General features: G+C 40.0%; 1 long non-coding RNA gene across 1 annotated transcript; it reads right to left on the bottom strand.

The window, feature by feature from the left end:
• Positions 1–5392: 5392 nt before the first annotated feature.
• LOC146648522 (uncharacterized) lies at positions 5393–7187 on the bottom strand. The gene is made up of 3 exons (XR_014908384.1): positions 7053–7187; positions 6058–6144; positions 5393–5687 (listed from the first exon to the last, which is right to left on the bottom strand). It is a non-coding gene; the product is annotated as an uncharacterized LOC146648522 (long non-coding RNA).
• Positions 7188–7493: the final 306 nt, after the last annotated feature.

Raw genomic sequence — 7493 nt, 5'->3', positions numbered from 1 at the left:
GTTATGCAAAAACCTCCATGTATCACAGCTTTCATGCAAATATCACGTAGTGTCCACAGAAGCCTTATAATTTTAGCTAAATGGTCATATAAACCATTTCTAAAACTACCAAAGACAGCAGAAACAAGCATGATTGAAATAGCAGTTACTAAACTGCTTAAAATCTGCTAAACACACATAAACCAGCCAAAAAGTTCCACACTTCATGTATTTCATTACATTCATGTTGTGCTTTACTTGTAATAAGAAATCAGTGGCTAATTACCCGGCCTAGCTTTCACAGATTTCAGTCTTTCAAAAAAGACCACAAAATGGCTTAATGGCCCAAATTCACTAAAACAGAAAACCAAACCAAAGACTTTTCACCGGTACCCCTCCCACAAACAATAAAAAAATAACTTAAATACAAAATAAATTCTGTTACTGAAATTTAAAATGTGGTTTTACACCAAAAATAAAAATAAAATTCAATTTACAACAAATAAAACTTACCAAGAATTGCACAAGGGCAGGGTTTTTCAAAAATAATCTCTTGTGATGTTTGTTATAGTGGTCTAAAATAATGTCCTCGAATCCTCAGAATGTTAAAATCCAAAGCTCTCCTCTTCTCGTTTGCTAAAAGCAAAGTGGCTTAAAAACCAGTGGCACAGGTATTTATTGAAATCATGAGGGACATTCAAAAAACTTCAAATGATCCAATCACAGAAGCCAACAGGGGAGGGACTGTCACAAAGTAACCAGTGAAGTTACAATGCAATAAACAGTACTCAACACCTTTTTTCCCTTGACTAGTTAAAACCTTTATTCAGCAGTACACTAATTTTCATAGCTGTTGTCCACACCCTTGGCTTTGCCAAAAGACACAATTCAATCTTTTGTCTCAGACTCAGTCTCACCTTCGTTTCACAGCCTTACAACTTATTCATTTCAACAGTGTGACCTCAAGTTTGCCCCCCGCTTCCCCTTCACACATGAAAACAAAAGACAGCCATTGATAGTCTCTGCCACTAACTGTCTCACCACACCTAATTCTGAATTAACAATTGGGTCACTTTAGGTCACAGTCCCAGTGGCTGACCGAATGGAGAATGTGTGGAGGGAGGGTGAAACTACATACACTGACATTAGACACAAACTTACAAAGTAAAACGGTAAACATGGAGATTAGGCATGACATGAACTAAACATAACCACGCAGACTTGACACATGAACTAGGGACACTGAGTACAGGGGGAGATGACACAAACAACTAAGAAACAGGACTAAACAGCAATCTAGAAATTAACTTGGTGAACTAAGCTAAGGCACAAATGAATACAAAAGATACAAAAAACTCAAACACTGGGTCACTCGACCCAGGACCATGACAGCATATAAAAGTAAGAAAGCTTAGCAAGTACCTGATGCTGTCAAATCATAAGAAATTAGCAGAAATATCGTAAAACCAAAACAGTCAAATGAAAAAGCTGCATAAGCCAAAGTTCCTTCAGAAGTACAGTATCAGAGAATGGTGAAAGACTGTTGGAATAATTGGCAGTGGATTTTATCGTGTGGTCTCTGTGTTTGTCTGTCAGTTAATCAGGCTGAATCTGCCAAACTGCTAGATCATTGAAAGGCCCACAACGAATAGACAGAGAGAGACAGAGAGGGAGAGAGAGAAGGAGTCATCCACCAGAATCAGAATCAGAATCAGAATGGGTTTATTGCCAGATGTTGAGGTTTACAACATTAGGAAATTGCTGCGGTGCTTCAGTGCAAACAATAAGAATTAAAGTGCTATGTAGAAAGAAAGATATGTGCATGAGATATACATGAGATATATACATGAGAATAAGAATTATGAGTGCTACGTAGAAAGATATATACATGAGTGCAGGTGGTGATCAGTGCCAGACATGAAATGATGCAGTGACACAGCGTAGGGTCATGTGTTAGTGGCGGGGACAGTCATGTGGTTATTGTTCATGTGTCCAACAGCAGAGGGGAAGAAACTGTTCTTGTGGCGAGAGGTTCTGGTGCGAATGGACCGGAGCCTCCTACCTGAGGGGAGCAGGTCAAACAGACTGTGTCCAGGGTGAGAAGGGTCAGCTGAGATCCGGGCTGCACGCCGCAGTGTCCTGGAGGTGTACAGGTCCTGCAGAGAAGGGAGTCTGCAGCCAATCACCTTCTCAGCAGAGCGCACAACACGCTGCAGTCTCTGTTTGTCCCTGATAGTGGCTCCAGCGTACCACACGGTGATGGAGGAGGTGAGGATGGACTCGATGATTGCAGTGTAGAATTGCATCATCGTCCGTGTTGGCAGGTTGAATTTCTTCAGCTGCCTCAGGAAGTACATCCTCTGCTGGGCTTTCTTGATGACGGAGGTGATGGTGGGCTCCCACTTCAGGTCCTGGGTGATGGTGGTACCCAGGAAGCGGAATGAGTCCACAGAGGTGATGGGGGTGTCAGTCAGGATGATGGGGGGGAGTGGGGCTGTGTGCTTCCTGAAGTCCACAATAATCTCCACTGTCTTCTGGGCATTCAGCACCAGGTTGTTGTGGCTGCACCAGGACACCAGACGTTCAACCTCCCTCCTGTAGGCAGACTCATCCCCGTCAGAGATGAGCCCAATGACGGTGGTGTCATCTGCGAACTTGATTAGCTTGACAGACTGGTGGGTGGAGGTGCAGCAGTTGGTGTACAGGGAGAAGAGCAGAGGAGAAAGAACACAGCCCTGAGGGGAGCCGGTGCTGATGGTCCGGGAGTCCGAGACATTCTTCCCCAGCCTCACGTGCTGCTTCCTGTCCGTCAGGAAGTCAGTGATCCACCGGCAGATGGGATCAGGCACATTCATCTGGGAAAGCTTGCCTCGGAGATGGTCTGGAAGGATGGTGTTGAAGGCAGAGCTGAAGTCCACAAACAGGATCCTGGCGTAGGTTCCTGGGGAGTCCAGATGCTGCAGGATGAAGTGTAGGGCCATGTTGATGGCGTCGTCTACAGACCTGTTGGCTCTATATGCAAACTGCAGGGGGTCCAGGAGGGGGGCCGTGAGGGTCTTGAGATGGGAGAGAACTAGGCGCTCAAAAGACTTCATGACCACAGATGTCAGAGCCACGGGTCTGTAGTCATTTAGTCCAGTGATCCTAGGTTTCTTGGGGACAGGGATTATGGTAGAGGACTTGAAGCAGGCAGGCACATGACATGCCTGCAGTGAGGAGTTGAAGATGCCAGAAAACACTGGGGCCAGCTCGTTTGCACAGTGTCTGAGGGTGGCAGGAGACACACCGTCTGGGCCGGGAGCTTTCCGAGCATTCAGATTCTTAAACTGCTTCCTCACATCTGCTTCATGAATATGAAGAGTTGTGGTCGGAGGAGGTGGTGTGAAATCCTCTTTTGTGTGGGGTGAGGAGGGGGGTGTTGTAGGTGAACAGTTTGAAGGTGGTGATGGCTCTATGGAGGGGGGAGAGGTGGGGGAATGAGTGTCCAAAGTGCCTCTATTGTTGGGGTCGTTGGAGGTGTGAAGGCTGCCTGATGGCTCGTCAAAACGACAGTAGAAGTCGTTGAGGGTGTTGGCCAAGAGCAAGTCGTCAGTGGAGTGGGGGGTTTTAGGCTTGTAGTTTGTGATATTCCTAAAACCTTTCCACACAGAGGCCGAGTCATTCTCTGAGATCTGCTGCTGCATCTTCTCAGAGTGCTGATGTTTGGCAATGTCCACTTCCTTAGTGAACTTGTACTTGGCCTCTCTGTAGCAGTCCCTGTCTCCGCTTCTGAACGCCTTACTCTTGTGTTGTGAGGTTCTAAAAATTAATAAAGGTTAAATCAATTTGGTAGCAAAAGACTGTTATTTAGCATCTTCATTGATGTCAATGACAAACAAAGAAGAATAGTTCATTCTGGTGAAAAACCAGCACGAGTTATCTACACAAATCTTCCATAGCTCTAAGGATTAACGGCAAGTCTTGTTCCTTACTGTTCATATTGAGCTTCTGTTTAATACATTGGCAGTGCAATAGCATAGTGTTTAGGTTTATATCAACAAAATACAGGAATCTTAATAGAACAACTAGGGAATGAGAAGAATACATAAATATGAAAAAATATATTTCAGCTTCTCCTCTCTGTTGTGTTGCAACATAGCCATTCGCCATGGAAAAGGAAGTAGCTTTCAAGAAAGAGAAAGCTTGAAAAACTTAGAAACACTGACAATCAACTAGTGTACAGCTTTCAAGTGTAATTTATACATTTTAATAGTAATGTCTTTAAAACTATCAGTGACATTGAAAGGAGTTATTAGTTATTATCAAAACATCAAATTGTTCATAAAACACAAGTTCGCTTTTTTTTATTTTAAAGCCAAAATGACACCAGTGACACCACTAGTGTTTTATAAATCTTGATTCATAAACAATTATGTTAGAAACTTATTTCCTATTCACAATACTTGTTATTATTAAACATTTAATGTGAAAAAGTTTCATCCTCCTCTTAGTCTTCATACATCTCTTTTTTTAAACTTGTAGAGTTGTAGAATTTAAACTAATAACACATATACCATAAGGATGAATAAACAGTCAAAGAAAACCAAAATTTAAAACAGGAACATTTATTATAAAATATTCACACATCTGTCACAACTCTTTGTCTGTCTGACTGGAGTCCTCTGTCACATATGTACAAAACAAACCAAAACAATATTTTTCACAGTTGAGTATTCACAGTATTTATAAAGCAATTGTAAAAAAATTGAGTAGTTAAAACCTTTATTCAGCAGTACACTAATTTCCATAGCTGTTGTCCACACCCTTGGCCTTGCCAAAAGACACAATCCAATCTTTTGTCTCAGACTCAGTCTCACCTTGGTTTCACAGCCTTACAACTTATTCATTTCAACAGTGTGACCTCAAGTTTGCCCCCCCCCCCCCCCCCCGCTTCCCCTTCACACATGAAAACAAAAGACAGCCATTGATAGTCTCTACCACTAACTGTCTCACCACACCTATTTCTGAATTAAAAATTACCCAAAGTGACCTAAAACATGCCACTTTGGGTCAAATGTGAAAAAATATATTAATCTAAGAAAACTTAGCATTATTATAAAACATCTGTCACAAGTCTTCGTCTGTCTGAGTGGTGGCCTCTGTCACATCTGAACAAAACAAAAACAAATAATATTTTTTGACAGTTAGTATTTATAAACAACTTTAACAAATATACATGGGTAAAACAGACATTTGCATATATCTAATCCTTATAAAATCACAAATGAAGAAAACAAAACATGATACTAATCATGGATTTAATATTTTCTCCAAATGATTTATCATAAACTAAAATAAATAATTCACATTCATGTTTATTTGTATGTAGACAGTCGTTCAATAGTAATTCATAGAGTATTTTTTCTAAGTCCCATTTCTTAAAATAAGACACTGAAGCCAACATTCACTGTTTATACCATCCAAACAATACATTAAGACTTACCATCACGTGCGAATGTAATCGAAGCTTGCAATGCATCCAGCTCCTGGGCAGTGTTATTCAGCATTTCTTTTTCAGCATCCAGCTGTTCTTTTAAAACAGAAATCTTTCTTTCGGCTGCACGCCTGAGCCGCACCTGCCGAACCAAGAGGTCCATTGCCTTGGCATGAAGTTGCAAGCACCTTGTATATAGATCCTCTCTGCTGACCCCTGGGTCCAAGCAGGCATACTGAAATTACAAAATATTTTGGATCATAACAAAATTAGAAAACAGTTATTCGCTTCAATCTATGCTGCCGCTACAATGTAATGTTTGTAGTGCCAGATCACAACAACAGCTGTATAAAAGTCTCAGCTTAACCTTGTGCCATCCTTTAAAAAACTTACGTTGATCACCCTGGGGACCCAAAAAGGCCCCAGTATGGCACAAGGGTTAACAGTGACTTATATGAAAGAGCAAACAAACAAACAAACAAACAAACAAACAAACACAAGAAACACTAAACACAGCATCCTGCCCAGCTCTGTAACAGGTAATGTAGCGTAAAAACAAATTTTTCTACACTATAAATAAAATTTAAGAAATATTTGTTACTTACAGTTGATAGTTGAAATTCTTGACGCAATGATTCAACTTCAGGATCATTAATCCCAGCAAACTTCGTTGGGGAAGCATATGCCATTCTCTATTTATGATAAAGTATGAGGTTAATTAGTTACATTTTACACAACATTCAAACAATATACAAACATGAGAGCATCAAAGAGACTTTACTTACACATAAACATGTAGTTAGTTCACAATAATGATCAGTAATGCAATTACATTCATTCAAAAAACACAAAACATATATATAAATGGTAAATGGCCTGTATTTGTATAGCACTTTACTAGTCCCTAAGGACCCCAAAGCGCTTTACACATCCAGAATGAAGGTGTAAATTAGTCAATGTATGACATTAAGATAATGCTCACCAACTCTTGCTGTCTGCTGCTCAAATTTGCTTAAAGAAAAGGATTGAACGCACAACAAATCACAGCTATGTGAAAAATTACAATTATCCTCTTACGCTCTATAGCCACCAGTACTGTGGCTCAAGAGTTATGTAAAAACCTCCATGTATCTCACCTTTCATGCAAATATCACGTAGTGTCCACAGAAGCCTTATAATTTTAGCTAAATGGTCATATAAACCATTTCTAAAACTACCAAAGACAGCAGAAACAAGCATGATTGAAATAGCAGTTACTAAACTGCTTAAAATCTGCTAAACACACATAAACCAGCCAAAAAGTTCCACACTTCATGTATTTCATTACATTCATGTTGTGCTTTACTTGTAATAAGAAATCAGTGGCTAATTACCCGGCCTAGCTTTCACAGATTTCAGTCTTTCAAAAAAGACCACAAAATGGCTTAATGGCCCAAATTCACTAAAACAGAAAACCAAACCAAAGACTTTTCACCGGTACCCCTCCCACAAACAATAAAAAAATAACTTAAATACAAAATAAATTCTGTTACTGAAATTTAAAATGTGGTTTTACACCAAAAATAAAAATAAAATTCAATTTACAACAAATAAAACTTACCAAGAATTGCACAAGGGCAGGGTTTTTCAAAAATAATCTCTTGTGATGTTTGTTATAGTGGTCTAAAATAATGTCCTCGAATCCTCAGAATGTTAAAATCCAAAGCTCTCCTCTTCTCGTTTGCTAAAAGCAAAGTGGCTTAAAAACCAGTGGCACAGGTATTTATTGAAATCATGAGGGACATTCAAAAAACTTCAAATGATCCAATCACAGAAGCCAACAGGGGAGGGACTGTCACAAAGTAACCAGTGAAGTTACAATGCAATAAACAGTACTCAACACCTTTTTCCCCTTGACTAGTTAAAACCTTTATTCAGCAGTACACTAATTTTCATAGCTGTTGTCCACACCCTTGGCTTTGCCAAAAGACACAATTCAATCTTTTGTCTCAGACTCAGTCTCACCTTCGTTTCACAGCCTTACAACTTATTCATTTCAACA

The sequence above is a fragment of the Rhamphochromis longiceps genome, linkage group LG18, assembly GCF_057381845.1.
Source record: "Rhamphochromis longiceps isolate RC_006_pf linkage group LG18, R_longiceps_female_GT1.1, whole genome shotgun sequence".
Lineage (NCBI taxonomy): Eukaryota > Metazoa > Chordata > Actinopteri > Cichliformes > Cichlidae > Rhamphochromis > Rhamphochromis longiceps.
The sequence above is the reverse complement of the archived record's forward strand: the minus strand, read 5'-3'. Positions and strand labels throughout refer to the sequence as shown.